General features: G+C 47.6%; 1 protein-coding gene across 5 annotated transcripts in view; it reads left to right on the top strand.

Annotated features, from left to right (window-relative positions):
* The first annotated feature begins 1,344 nt into the window (after window positions 1–1,344).
* Window positions 1,345–14,350, top strand: part of Mas1 (MAS1 proto-oncogene, G protein-coupled receptor) — a 37,504-nt gene continuing 24,498 nt past the window's right edge. The window contains exons 1-3 of one of the 5 annotated variants that reach the window (XM_074071103.1): window positions 2,277–2,950; window positions 9,015–9,214; window positions 10,452–10,553. The gene's annotated coding sequence lies outside the window, so the exon portion shown is untranslated. The other 4 variants (XR_012447252.1, XM_074071108.1, XM_020158611.2 and 1 more) reach the window with 4 other exon arrangements.

The raw sequence follows: 14,350 nt of genomic DNA, 5'->3' as shown, positions 1-14,350 counted from the left end.
AGGGTTTTATCTTGGACTTTTATCTGGTCACTGAGATCTGAAGACTCTGTTGCAGGACCAGAGGGCAGGCGGGTGGGGGGACCAGTCCTGCTCTGAGAGCCTGTTAATCAAAGGGATGGGATACAGAGCCACTCATCACTTCAGTCAAGTTTGCAAGTCCAAATTTCTGGCATACCTGAAGTCTCTTTGCTCCCGAATGGTGCACCAAAACTTTGCTGCCTGCAGGTCTGCATTTATAGGCCGGACTCTGGAGCCATCTTCCTGGGAGAATGAACACCCGACTACCTCTCCTGTTACCATTCTACCTCCTAAATTGGAGGGTAGTAGTGGGCTTTTGTGAAGCACTTGTGGCTGTTTTTCCATAATCAAGAATCAACATCTGGGACCTGGCAGAGTTCCTTCCAGATGAGGAACACATTTTAGGACATGACTGGGATACACTGACTTCCTGAGTTAGCGCTGAGTTAAGCCCCTGGAGTACTGGGAGGTTTTGGAACTTAAGAGGAGCCCCCTGATGGAAGGAAAGGATTCCGGCCTTGGGGGACAGGTTCCCTCTGGGTCCTACCTCTCTGCCACTTACAAATTCTGCTGCCTTCCTGCTGATGGATTCTACTATTTATGAATGTACCACTTATGGGCCCATCCCGTGGCATTCTGGGTTACTAAAATGCCTCCTCTCTTGTTCCCACAAGCCCCTTCCCCAGGCCTCCTCTGCCATGTTTCTCTGTTGTATGGCAGGAAGAAGGTGGACATTCTTTCTCTAAGGAACTCTAGAAGGGGTGAATTGTTTCACAGAGGTGCAATCTAGAGCTTCTATAGTGGAAGTTGGGGGCCGCAGGCCCCTCTTTTCTCCAGGCTTATCTTCCTGTTACCCATTTCTCTGTACCACCCTCTTCCCAAGCAATTCCCACCTCTCAAGAGAGTGATTACTCACAAAGGCAAACCAAGCACAGAAATAGCCAACCTATTTGTGGCTTAAGTGCAAGCAGTTTTATTTTTACAGTGAGTTGCTGTGTTTTCTCTAAGTAAAAATCATTATCTATCACAAATGAAACTCCAGCTCCATCTGTGAGAGTTCCTGCTTTGTTAGTGATGCCAATTAGTCACAAAACAATTGGCGCCTTCCCCACCCACTCACTCTGGGGGAAGGAAGCTATCCCTTCCTGAACCCCCTGGCCAGTTGCCAGCCCCCTTTAAGACTTTCCCCCTACCATCTGGCCAGTCCTGCTTCCTGGTGGCTTGCTCTTCACCTGGTGACTGTTCTCCATTTCCGAATCCGGCAACGTCCTCTGCCAGTGGAGACAGACAGCTCTGTTCTGTTAGGAGCTGAAAAAAGCAAATTGGTGTGGCCCTCTGTTCTGTTGACTTAAATCATGACGTTGGAGTCTTCTCTATAGTTGGTCACTCCGCTCAGGGTTTCACAGCACCCATAGGGACAACTGTTCACCAAATCTGGACAATCCCAGAGAGGAGAAGCAGCAAATGTGGACAGAGAAGCAGGGAGGCTCCTTTTGTCCCATCCTATTCTCTCCATCCCTCCTTCCCTCGGGGGCTTCTCGGCCAGCCTCAGCTCTCTCCTGATCGCGTTGGCTTCTGTGTGTCGGATCCCTTCCCACCGTGAGCTCCTTCTCTACCTTGCAGTTTGCGCTAGCCGGCTCTGTCTCCTTTTCAGTCTCTGGCTGTCTCCTGGGAAACAAAGTTCTCCAGGAGGCTGTCCTCCTCCCTTGGAACATCCGAACCAGGTAATCAGAATGTATTTCCCACTTCCCGGCCTGAACTCACCTGCTCCGATGGTTCGCTCAATCTGTGCCTGCTGCCCTGACCCTCGCCTTCTTCTGGCTGTGGTTGGAAGGCCTTCAGGGAAAGCCCCTCTTCCCTGTCTCCCTCTGGAAGGTCAGGGCAGCTTTGGCTTCCTGCAGAGCAGTTTGGCTCCTGCCCTGGGCCTTCTGTCCTGCTGCTTGTGGAAAGTCCGAGGAAAATGTCCCACATGGGGCAGAAATCTTGCCCTCCGTGGTCATTGCTACTTTGCCAACGTGCCTGGAGGGATCCTCTTGAAATAAGGGGAAGCACAGTCAGGACCTGGCTACCTGAGATCCAGGTGACCCAGTGTTCTCTTGCCCCACCCCCCAAGAAAGGGGGCCAGAGGTCAAGGGAAAAGTAATTTGATGTTGTGTCCCAACTTCCTGGATGAGAATCTGCATGTAACAGGAACAGCTGCTCCCACGAAGGGTCCGACGCAGGCTAAGAAGCAGCCTGGACATTGCCGTGGGGCAGACCCACCCCCCCCTCCATCCCTGGAATCCGGCTCTCTTGCTTTCTCTCTTCTCCGTCACATTGATTGGATTTCTATCCTAAACCGGGCTGGTTGGAAGGGAATGAATATTCAATTAGTTATCATGTGGCCCCTACCGTGCAGGTCTAAGACATAATCTCCTTTAGCTATCACCCTTTTGAAGGTAATGTAATAGCTCCGTTTTTCAGTTGAGAAGACCCAGTTGTGAAGAACTCAGCGGAGGTCATGTGACGAGGAATCTAGCCTGTGCTAAGAATTTGAGTAGTTCTAGCTATTCCGTTCTTCTGTGCAGCTTTTCTCTAGGGCATGTTTCTCTTTCACCCAGGCTGGTCCTCATGGCTCGAGGTGGCCAGCCACCTTGCACTGTCCCCAGCGCCATTCCCAGTCTGGTTCAGCGTTCGGATTTTCACTTGAGTGTGTCACCAGTGATACCATTTGAAGCACGGTTCTGCCGATAAGCGTGGGACCATCTGCTTGGCACATCTCAAATATTTTCAGCAGTGGGAGAACAGCTCCAATTTCTTCAGAGACGGAGGCTGCAGCCATCCTTGGAGATGTTGGGACCAGTAACCCCGCAAACTGGAGGAGTATCAAGGCCACGGGATGCGAAGGAGTGGTCTCCCTGTTTTCACCTCTGACCCTTAGCAAAGGACACCCGTGAGTTTGCACCCCAATTTTTAATCGTTTGGATACCCCTGACAACCAGAATCACATCCCCCTTCAGTGAGCTATTGTCTGGGTAGCAGTCTCGTGCTGATCACTTTTCACAGGGTGTTAGATGTTTGCTTGTCAGTGTGTGTTGGCAAAAACTTCAGCCTCCTCCCGCCTTCGTTTTGGAAAATTTGCTTCTCTGCTGGATGAACCATTCCCAGACATTGTTTTTCAACTTCAGGGCTGAAACTTCTGCGGTAGCTTTTTCCTTTAGACTCATGATGGGGAAAGAATCTTAGGATCGATTCGCAGATGGAATGGTGGGCTTGGATGTTTTCAAGGTTGCTTCGTTCAATGTGATGAATGATAAAGAGGTGGGGGCTGAACGGGTGGGGATAGAATTTGATTCCTCTGGAGAGGTCACTTGACTAGAAGCCATTGGGTACAGCCAAGGAACAGCTGAATAGATTTTTCTTTGCTCTTCCTTGGAGGACACCAGCATCAATACTAGCTTCTCTTGCTTACAAAGCCCTGTGCAGCCCGGCAGTGAGAAGGTGTCTTGTCTCCTGCTCAGTCTCAGTCTTGGTGTGAGGGTCTTAGCAATATTCCCCAGCCTGGGTGGGCAGGGTACTTTGGCACGGAGTGTGTAGGCTGCTGTGCCATCGCTGTGTGTCCGGAAATAGATGGCCCAAGCCTACTTCTGGGGCAGGGTAGCTGAGCCCCAGCACCGTGGTCATTTGGGTGGATGATTCTCTGTTGTGCTGGCTGTCCGGTTTTGTGTAGGATATTTAGGCAGTAAATGCTGCTAGCATCATCTCTCAGTTTTAACAACCCCAAATAGCTCCAGACAGGCCAAATGTCTCTAACTGCACAAAATTCCTCTCCCTCTGAGACCAATGCCCTAAATCCACCCCGCTGCACACATGGAAAGGGAACAAGAAGCCTCTGCTTCTACACACAGGTGGCCCTGGCGTTAGGAAGATGAGAAAGATGCACTTAACACAAGACAGGTGCTCCCGCCCCGCACATTCCCTGCAGCTTCCTTCCTTGCCATGGAAATTCCATCTCACAAATGGGTTTCTGTTTGTCTAGGTTGCTGCACACAGAGGGAGAATATGCCCTTTTCTCTGGATCCACACAGCTGGAAGGTCTGGCCTAGGGTCAGGCTGTCTTTGTGGTTGCCTGGGAACGAGAGGAGGCTTTAGGAGCCCACTTCTCAAGCCCTGACATTGTTGGCTTTTCTCTCTTTTCTCACCTCTCTCCTCCCAACCCCTGTCTTCACTCTCTCTCTCCCCCTCCCCTCTCTTCTCTCTTGTCTCTCTCCTCTCTTCCTTTTACAAGTGAGGTGGTGGGCTAGGAAAACTGTGCTCAAGAGAACAGAACTGTGGAAGGCGATGTCTGCTTCTTGGTGTCTGGAGAAAGGTTGAGCAAACATGGAGGCATGGCTCTCCTCGCCTTTGCTACTGTTCCACTGTCCATCTGTTCCTCTCGCTTTCATTGACAGGTAAAAACACCAGCAATCTCGGGTGTGCCTGCCAGAGCACAGACTCTGCAAGCCCACATCCTTCCACAGCTATGGAAACCACCATGCTTGCTTCCCCTGCTGACTGATTCATTATCTCAGCTTGGTATTTCCATGGGACCCACATTAGCAAACAGCCAGCTTTTCACTCTCTAGCTTTCCTCCCAGAAATACATGAAAATACCAATTATGTGAAGGAGCTGAGGTTCAGAGGGGCCACGCTGCTTGGCTTATGGCTTGCATCTGTGATCAGTTTGTTTGAAAGTGGATGGCAGGCCAGGCAGCCTCAGGCACAGGCAGCAGAGGCCTCTTGTAACTTGAACGATGTCAAAGCCCTTTCCAAAATCTCTTTTGTGATCTTTGCTATATCTACTGAGAGAATGAAGACCATTCTCAGCAATTGTTGACATTCTAGAAAATGCTGGCATCATGCCAAAGGGGCACATGGTGATACCAGGTGAACGACCCCAGAGAAAGCTTGCAGAGGGTGTGATTGCAATCACATCCACATAAAACAACCTCCTTGGAAGCGAAGAGCAGAGGCTCTGGCTTGACAAATGGTAGGGAGATAGAAGGGAGCCAGCCTCCAGTGCCACTCTCTCTAGTCATGGATGGAATCAAAGGTTCACACCAGTGATGTCACACTTGGCTCCTGTCAAGACTGAGGTCTGTGGCTGCTCACTTTCTCATCAGCCTCATTATTCTGGACAACAGGTCTCTTGTGGAAATCTGAAATTTCTTGGGTGAAAAATACATCAGCAGGTTTGAATGGGGCCAGGTATTGTCTCTTGGGTGTTTCAAACCTAGAAAGATGAATTTATCCTTCAAGGAAGCAACATTGAACTTGTTTCAAATTCAGTTGCTTTGAATCAGCAAGTTCTAATTGTTTAGAAAAACGCACACAAGGATATTAGGCAATTTGGAGGTGTCTATGTCTCTGAAAAAGGAACAATTCAACAGCCTGATAGTAAGATCTAAGAGTTGTCCAACTATAGAAACAAGATCCTGGATTACACAACCAATGATGCAATAAAGACTTCCATTGATTTGCGCAAAAAAAAAATTGCTTGCACTCAGATGTGGTACTGCCTACAATCACTTTGATTTCTGGGGGTGGTATGACTGCCCTTATGCTCATCAGTCTGGCTTGTGATGGGGCGTATATGGTGCTGGAGCCTGAGCAGGTGAGCAAGGCAGCCCAGCAGGGTTGAGTTGGGGGAGCGGTGTGCCATGGCAGGGGACGTGCGTGGGAGGTGGAGGGGATCTGGTGCTGGATGTCAGAACTCCTGCTAGTGTTCTAGGGCAGGGGGAAGCAGGGGGCCTGTCACAAAATGAAATGGCCAAACTATGAGAAGAGGGCTTCTAAGAAGGTGCTGGGAAGAGGTAATTTATACCCAGGTGGATTGGTCACATAAGTAAATTCAGGGAGGATGATGGGAACCAGGTGCCTCGCTATCAAAGGAGGCTGTTACAAGCATGGAGACGAGGAATCATCAATGAACTCATGATGGTGGGTCAAATCAGAGCTGTTGGTTTAAATACCTGTATACATGTGTATTTATACATATGTACATATATACCTGTGTGTGTGTATATATATATATCCCTTTGCTGGCCGCAGTGACATCGCAACAGCAATGATCGCACACAGCACTCAGATCCTTGGCTTCTAAATACCATTCTCTACTGAAAGAGGTTGAGGTTTCTTGGAGAAATGGCTGATTCTAGGGACTGGTGCAGGAGTGCACAAGATTAGTGCCTGATAAAATGAACACCAGGGTTACTGGAGGAGGCAGGGAACAGCAGGGAAGGGCTGACTTCTGTTTTGGGTTGTCTAGGCTGGTGTGCTGACATGAGAAGGCTCAGCCACAGATATTCAGGCCTGATGTTCTGAGATGTCTGCACATAGCAGTATGTTTGGATTTTGTCAGCATGTGGTGATACTTGAAATACAGGGGGAGGGGGCTGGGCCAACCCACCCAGGAAGGATTACATAGTAAGAGGGGAAGGGGTTAAGAATGGAGCCTAGACTCAAAGGGCAGTGTAAGGAGAGGTTCAGCTAAGAGGACCAGAGGGAGGACAGTGTCTAGGCTCTGACACCATCCCGGAGATGGAAATGAGGGCAGATGGTGTGGGGTTCCAGAGCAGCACCTGTGTGCGGGAGTCATGGAAAATGAGAAAATGTCTTACTCCTTTTGGAGGACTTGGGTACAAGTGCTATGATGTCAAATGAACTGGCTCATTTCTATTATTCTGATAAAGGGACATGCCTCAATTTCCCTCTTGTCACAAGGTGAAGTGTTATACCCTTCATCAATAGAAGTGTTTATTTGTAGTGGTTTTGAGTCATTTATTTCACACAAGAAAGTGGGGACAGAGGCAGCATTTCTGAAAATAACTTGTCCTTGTTTCTTTTGCTATTATTATTGCTGTTATTATGGATTTGGCATTGGGTAGATGGTGCCTTCATAAATAAATATCCAGACTTTAATAAATATTTTTATTTGATAAATAAAAAGTCAGGCATGGTGGTACATGCCTATAATCCCTGCACTTGAGAGGCTGAGGCAGGAGGTTCATGATTTTGAGGCCAGCCCAGGCTGGTTGAGAAAAAAAGTCCATCACAGTAGTCCCTTCCTTGTCTGTGGTCCCTTTCTGCAGTCTCAGTGACCTCAAGTCAACCAGCCTGAAAATATTAAGTGAAAAATATCAGAAACAAATAACTCATAGGTTTTTATGACAGTGAATTATTATAATCTGTTCTATGTTATTATTGTTATTGTTAATTTCTTTCTGTGCCTACTTCATAAATTAAGCACCATCACGGGAAAGTATGTGGAGGATCTGAACAGCTTATGGAGGAGGCAGTAGGGCATGCACTGAGGCTCGCGAAACTTATCTCTGGATAAGAGGGGACAGTCCTTTGGTTTTTGGTTTTTTCTTGGTGGTACTGGGGTTTGCACTCAGGCCCTCACACTTACTAGGCAGGCACTCTTACCGCTTGAGCCACTCCACCAGCCATTTTTTTCTGAAGGGTTTTGTTGAGATAGGGTCTTGCAAACTATTTGCCCGGGCTGCCTTCAAACTGTGATCCTCTGATTTCAGCCTCCTGAGTAGCTAGGATTATAGGCATGAGCCACTGGCGCCAGCTCAGTGCTTTGTTTTTTAAAACAATGGTGAAAAGTCAGAAGCAATGGTATGCTCAAGGCTTAAAAATAAATGATGCCACACCCGAATAGTAAGAAAAAAGTCAAGGTTTTAAAGTAAGGACTAAGGGGAGAGAAAGTCGCAGTGTGATGGTGGTAAAGAAAAGCAGGACACCAGAGTAGATTATATATAAAAAAAAAAAAATCTCAATTTTAAAAAAAGAATGTGTGAGACATTGAAAAATGACTGGAAGGGAATATCCCAATTGTTAAATCACGTTAATTTTAAGTAGTGGTTTTATGTATGAATTTCCCAAATGTCCTGCAATGAACACATATTGTTTTATAATTAGAAAAGAGCATTAAAAGTTTTTATTTATTATTTTTATTGTGCTAGGGGTACATTGTGACAGTTACCAAAGTTCTTACAATTTATCCTGGTTGAATTCACCCCCTCCATCATTCTCCTCAATAAAAGTTTTTAATGCACCCCGTTTTGCGTTGTGGTTAAACAGACTTCAGTTGGGCCCCATGGGATGACATTTTTGCTGTCCCCTCTGCACAGGCATGAACAGTCCAATCAGTCCCTGTGGACTGCCCTGTGAACTTTTCTTCTTAATGTACTTTAAGTAGAGAGCACACAGGGAGCCTGGTACTGCCCCTGGCCAGGTCACAGTTAGAAATTAAACACGTCTTAGAAAAAAGTCCCCACAGCATCAGGGGATCTGGTGCCTCCTGTTCCTCAAATCAGAAGGACCAGTGGCAGAGGGCACAGAGAGGCTGTGCACGCTAAGGTCCTGAAACTAGGAACAGGCCCTGGAGTGTAGTGGGGTTGCTCAGGGGTGGGTCAGGAGCTCTGGCTGCAAGGCCTCTTGAGATAACTGCAAGTGCTGGCCTGCCTCACAGCCTCTCTGGCTTCCATTCATTCATCTGTGCAATGAGGGCTTTGGTTACACCAGTGATCTGCAGACTTTCTGACCTCCTCAGTGGGAGACTTTCTCAGCTTGTAACTGGGTAAGCTGGCCAGCTCTCTTTCTGATTAGGATCAGAGAGTGCCAGACACTAGGTCCTGTTGGCCCAGTGAACACCAGACACAAAGAAGCCCTATGGCTCCAAGATTGGCCTCATTGTTAATCCTTAGTTTTTGTGGTGCTGGGGATTGAACCCAGGGCTTGGCACATGCTAGGCAAGCACTCTGCCACTGAGCTATAGCTCCAGCCCTAATCCTAGGTGTTTTTCCCTTCTGTGAAATGGGGGATGATGACACCTTCCACATCAGCCTTCCAAGTGGAGGGCAAGGGTCCAGAGCTAGGGTCCAGAGTGAGGGTGGCAAATAGGGTGCTCTGGACTCTATTGTCCTGACCACACTTCTCTGATGCCCAATGTGCTTCCTTTTCCTCAGGAGATGCTTCCAGAAAAAGGAGGAGAGGAGGGGACGATGTTCTGAGATGCCACCAGCCCTGCCCACAATAGCGATGCTCTCACCTTCTCCGTTCCTTTTGTGTGCTGTTCCCAAATGAGCTTCCTGCCACCGTGTTCTGGCCACGTCAGTCCTGGAGGGCTGTTAGGATGAGCTGTCCTGGTACCCAGCCTGTCTGTCAGGTAAACATGCATTGCTACAATTGCCATAGAAATTCGATTCTCATGTCTGGACAGAGTCTGCCCTCCTAGAGCTGGGTTGGCATGGAGATGGGAAGTCACCCCTGATAATACTCCTTTCAGTGCCAATGAGTCCCCTCGTCCTCATGGCTTTCTGAGAATCCAACCCTGTGGCCATCGTTGGCTGTTGGGGAAGGCTTGCTGAGCCAAGACTAAATTCTTGTGAGCTGGACTATTTTGTCAGCTAGCAGTAATTACCCTCCACTCTCTTACCCTTCCCAACCTCCAGTGTCCCAGTCATCCACCAGCAGATGAGTGAGCAATTGTGAGATGACCACGGAGCCCCGAGGAGGAAAGGTGCAGGCCAGCTGGATTCCAGGCCCATCTCACCATCTGCTATTTCATTGGAGAGACTGAAATTTGCTTTGGTTGGATAAGACTTGGAATGTGATTTTTTAGCAATGTGTTCATTTAAGTAAAACCCCACTATAACAAAACAGGTGGAGGATTATGGTTATCTGTTCTTGGAATGAGCTTTAATGGGGTTTTTATTTGCATTCCAACCACATCATGATCAAAATCTGCCCAAATATATGAGTCATGATTTAGACTCTAACCGCCAGAGAGCTGTGTATTCACAGCGATGCCCTGGGCTTAAGGTAGAGGTTTTCTCTCAGGGGGAAGCAGAGTGTGTTCTCAGAACTGTGCTTATGGATTTATTTCTTGGGACAATTCAACAACACTGGTTGAAAGCTTATTTCTTGAGTACAAGTGCCAGAACCGGATGTGGAGAGTCTTCGTTCTGACTGAGTAGTCTGTAAGGAGGTGGAGTTGGTCCACTACGGCTGCCTTAACAGGTGCTGCAGGATGCGTGGCCTCCACACAGAAAGGTATTTTCTCACGGTTCTAGAGGCTAGACGTCCAAGGTCAAGATTCCACTGGAGCTGGCGTGATGAGGGTAGACAGCTGCCTTTTCCCTGTGTCCTCATACGGTCTTTCCTTTGTGCATCCACGGACAGAGGTCTGTTGTATCTCTTCCTCGTCTTCTGAGGACATCAATCCTATTGAATTAGGATCCCACCCAAGGCTTCTGTCTAGCTGTCTGTTTTCCTGTGAGTTATGCCTCTACCCAAGATCCACCCCTCCCCAAACCTCAGCAGGAATATTTTGTGCCTTATAACCTCCATGCCTCCATTCAATTTTTTCTTTTCTTCAAAATGCCTTTCTTCCCCTTCTGCAGCTAACAAACTCTTATTGATCCTTCAAGACCCAACCCTGGAAGGCCTCCCTGAAGACTCAGAAATACTACTTCCTGCTGCATACTTGCCTGCTCTTGGCCAAGGTTTCCTTTATTTCACTTGCTATATAGAATTAGATTCAGTTCTGTCTCCCCCACAAAACTCTGTAGAGGACTGTTTTATTTATTTCTTTATCCTGATGCTTAGTATGGTGACTCAATGTTGAAAAAAATGGAGTCTGATCTATCTTCAGTAAGGAAATCTCTCTACAATAGAATTTGGTGAGGTTGGTTTGATTTTAAAAGAAAGCTACAATTTGACCTGAAACATTCAGCTTTCTGAAGTGATTTTGTGAATTTATTTAGAAGCTTTTGGGAAAGGGAAACAAGTGGACTGAAACTAGGAACTGGTGTCCTAAAGGGAACGTGTGGGACAGTCCTTTCCAGAGTCTGAGTCAGTGGGCTGAGAATTTAGGATGGGGGAGTGAGGTGGTGGAGAAGGGAGGCAGGCACAGTCCTAGATAGCCCTGTTCTCTGTCATGACAGGCTGAGGGCTCAATGCCCTTGTGACCCTTGGGTGTGACCCTGCAGGAGGTTCCTTTTTCAAAACTCCTTTTTTTCCATTTTCTCAAAACTTCTGATTAGGTTCTGGTTTTACATTCCTAGTTTGGCTAATGTTTACTACTGAGAGATCTGAATACGTGCCGACCTCGGATGACCGATTTCAGTGTCATGATGGCTCTGTGGAAGTCTGTGCTGTCCACCACATGGCCACTGGTCACCTGTGGCCATGGAGCACAGGAAGTGTGGCTAAAATATATACCAGCTGTGCTAAAATATATACCAGCTGTGGAAGACAATGCATTGTTTTTACTGATTTATATTTTTATATTGAATGTGTGCTGAAATGAAAATTCGAATTCATTGGGTTAAATAAAATAGGTTATTAAAATAAATTTTCAATAGTTTCTTTTTACTTTTTCAATTTGGCTACTGGAAAAACCTTATTACTCACATTCCATTTCCTAGTGAGTAGCTAGCACTCACTGCAGACCTTCTTGGCTACCATTTGGTTGTTCTTGTTTGTTTGTTTGTTTGGTTTTGTTTTTTTGAGATATTATCTTACTATGTAGTCCAGGCTGATCTCGAACTCACAACTCTCCAGCCTCAGCCTCCTGAGTGCTGGGATTATGGGTATGTACCACCATGCCCATGGTGTCTGGCTCCCTGCTACCCTTTGATATTCCAGACTAGTCTTTCTCTCTTCTCTGTCTCAAATGCCAGCAGCAGCAGTGGCTGTAGAATCACCAGCTGCCCAATGGTGCCCTCCCATCCTCCTTGCGGTGATTACTCACAGACCCTGAGTCACTCTCTAAAATTCGTTGTGATTTTAGCACTTGGCACCCAGCCTTTTGACTCAAATGATGTTCCTGTGCTCCAATACTGTCTCTCAGTATTTCCAAGTCTATATGGGCTCCAGCCTCTTTCCTCACCTCTCCATCAACCATTCGTAAGCATGATAACGGTCTACACTTATCAAACCAAACCCCACAGCTACACCACCCTAGTCTCAGTTTCAAGCATCCATTCTCTACCTCTCACCTCCTAGTTCTCCTTCACTAACTTTAGTGCTCACACTTCACAGTTCCCTGTCAGCTCTAGAGTCTACACTGTGTGTCTCCCATCTCTTGTTTGCTGTCTGTCACCTCTGCCTTGCCTTCACTTTTTTCCTGACCCTGTTGGATTCTAGTCCATTCTCATAGCCATTGCCTTCTGCACACCTCCATTCTAGTCTGGTAAAACCCCAGCCCTGGTTTAAATCCAGCTCTCCTCTTTCTCTGTCCTGACCCCTGGACAGCTGACCCTCAACTGGAGCAAGGCACACACAGGCTGGGTTTGCTCTCTCTGAATTCCTGAGTGCTGGCTGGGGTGGGCTCTGAGGTTTGCCTGGCAAATCGGCTCTGTCCATTTCCACTCAACGTGTCTCTCTCCTTAAACCTTCAGCATTTCCCCACTTTTAACTGACAGCTGGCCTTGCTCCTTACTTTGCAGAGAGAGAGAGAGAGAGAGAGAGAGAGAGATTGGGAGAGACTGTATGCACTTATTTGGTAGAGAACTTCTGACTTCTGAAACTCCTTCAACCATAACTACCCATCTGGCTGCATCTGAACCCCAGTTCTGCTCTTGGTGAAGGCCAGCATTCCTGAGCCGTTGGCGACTTCCTGGAAGTTTCCTAGTTCATCACTGCTCCCTCAACCCAGGCCCTCAGGAGGCTCTTCTGTGCTCACTGCTCCTCTAAGTCACTCATCCCCTGATCTCTGCCTCCTAGGATTACAGGAGTGAGCCACCAGCGCGTGGCCTTGACTCCACTAAATCACTCATCTCTAAGTCCACCCTAACCAGGCACTCATTTTCTCCACTCTACCAGAACTGCTTTTATCAAGGTCAGCAATGATTCCTGATTTCACTCCCAAGGTCAAGTTCCTCTTCTCATCTCATGTGAACTTTCAGTGGAATCTGTGGAGACTTTCAGTGTGTCTCACTCTCTCCTCTTTGAGCACTCTCTTCTTAGCTTTCCGATGTCACTTTCCAGCTTTCTCAGGACATCCGATCTCTGCCACACCCTTCTCAATTTTCTTTGCTTCTCTCTCATCTTCCCAACCTCTAAACTTTGAAATGCTCTGGACTCAACCCTTAGACATTTTGGTCTTCTCTTTTTAATGACCCCCATTTCATAGGCATGCTTATCTAAGCCTTGTGATTTTAAATCCACCTGTTCACACACCACACTTTCACGCAGATCCCAAGCACAAGACTGCCACCAGCTTCTGACACTCCACTGGACATCCCTGCTGGCTGTCTCATAGACTTCAAACTCCATCTACCTCTTGCTCCTGGGCTCCGCCTGCACCCATCATGCAGTAAATGACTAAGTACTCTCTCTTTCCACCAGAGCACATTCCTTGTCCATCTGCAAATCGAATTGTACCCGGCCTCCAGCCAGTATTACTGCCTCCCGCATACCCCAGTCCACGCCATCATCGCCTATGTCTCGAGTAGTGCAGCAGCCCCTCCTGACCTCCCCTTCCTGATGTGTCCCCTCAAGTCTAATCTGAACAAAGGCCATGGTGCCATGGTGAGTCTACTGGCTCCTGAGTCTTATCACATTCCTCATGTCACTCCTCTGGTCAGACCCTTCCGGTGGCTTCTCGCCTCACTAAGAGTAAGAATAAAGTCCTTAGGACAGCCGCAAGTCCTGTTGGAACTGGACCAGCTCCCTCTCTGCACTCCCTGCCTGATTCAGCCCTTTTCACAAATTCTGGCCACACTGGCCTTCCTGCCATTCTTCACAAACATCCAGCCCATTCCTGCTTCTGGGCCTTTGTACCTTCAGTTCCCTCTGCCTGGAATCCTCTTCTCTAAGAATCTATAAGGCTAGGTCACCCACTACCTTCTCATCTTTGCCCAGTGTGACCTTGCCAGTGGGATTTTCCCCATCTTTCTGTGTAGGATAGAAACCTCATGTTCCTGTCACCCCTTCTTCTAACTCTGTCTTACTCTACCCAACAAGTCACATTGACTTAGTTGCTGTTGCTGTTGTTCTTTGGTTTCTGACTTCCTCCTCACCCAAACTTAAATGACAACAGCCTGACACTTGGTCTGTTCTATCACTGCTGAGTCCCTCGGCCTGGAATTGTGCCCAGCACCTAATACATTTTTGATGGATGAATTTGAGGAGCCTGGCTGCCTTATCTACAAACTTCTACCAAAGCCTGGTTTCTACAGCAGGTGCTGTCATCATACTATGAATTCTGTTTCTTGTATTGGGTTCCCGAAGGTATTATGAGATGGACGGAGAACCTGCCCTACTGAAAGTAGTTTCTTAGTGTGGAGATTTGGTC

This window comes from Castor canadensis, chromosome 1 (genome assembly GCF_047511655.1).
Source record: "Castor canadensis chromosome 1, mCasCan1.hap1v2, whole genome shotgun sequence".
In the NCBI taxonomy this organism is placed as follows: Eukaryota; Metazoa; Chordata; class Mammalia; order Rodentia; family Castoridae; genus Castor; species Castor canadensis.
Note: the sequence above shows the minus strand (reverse complement) of the source record. Positions and strands in the feature narration are given on the sequence as shown.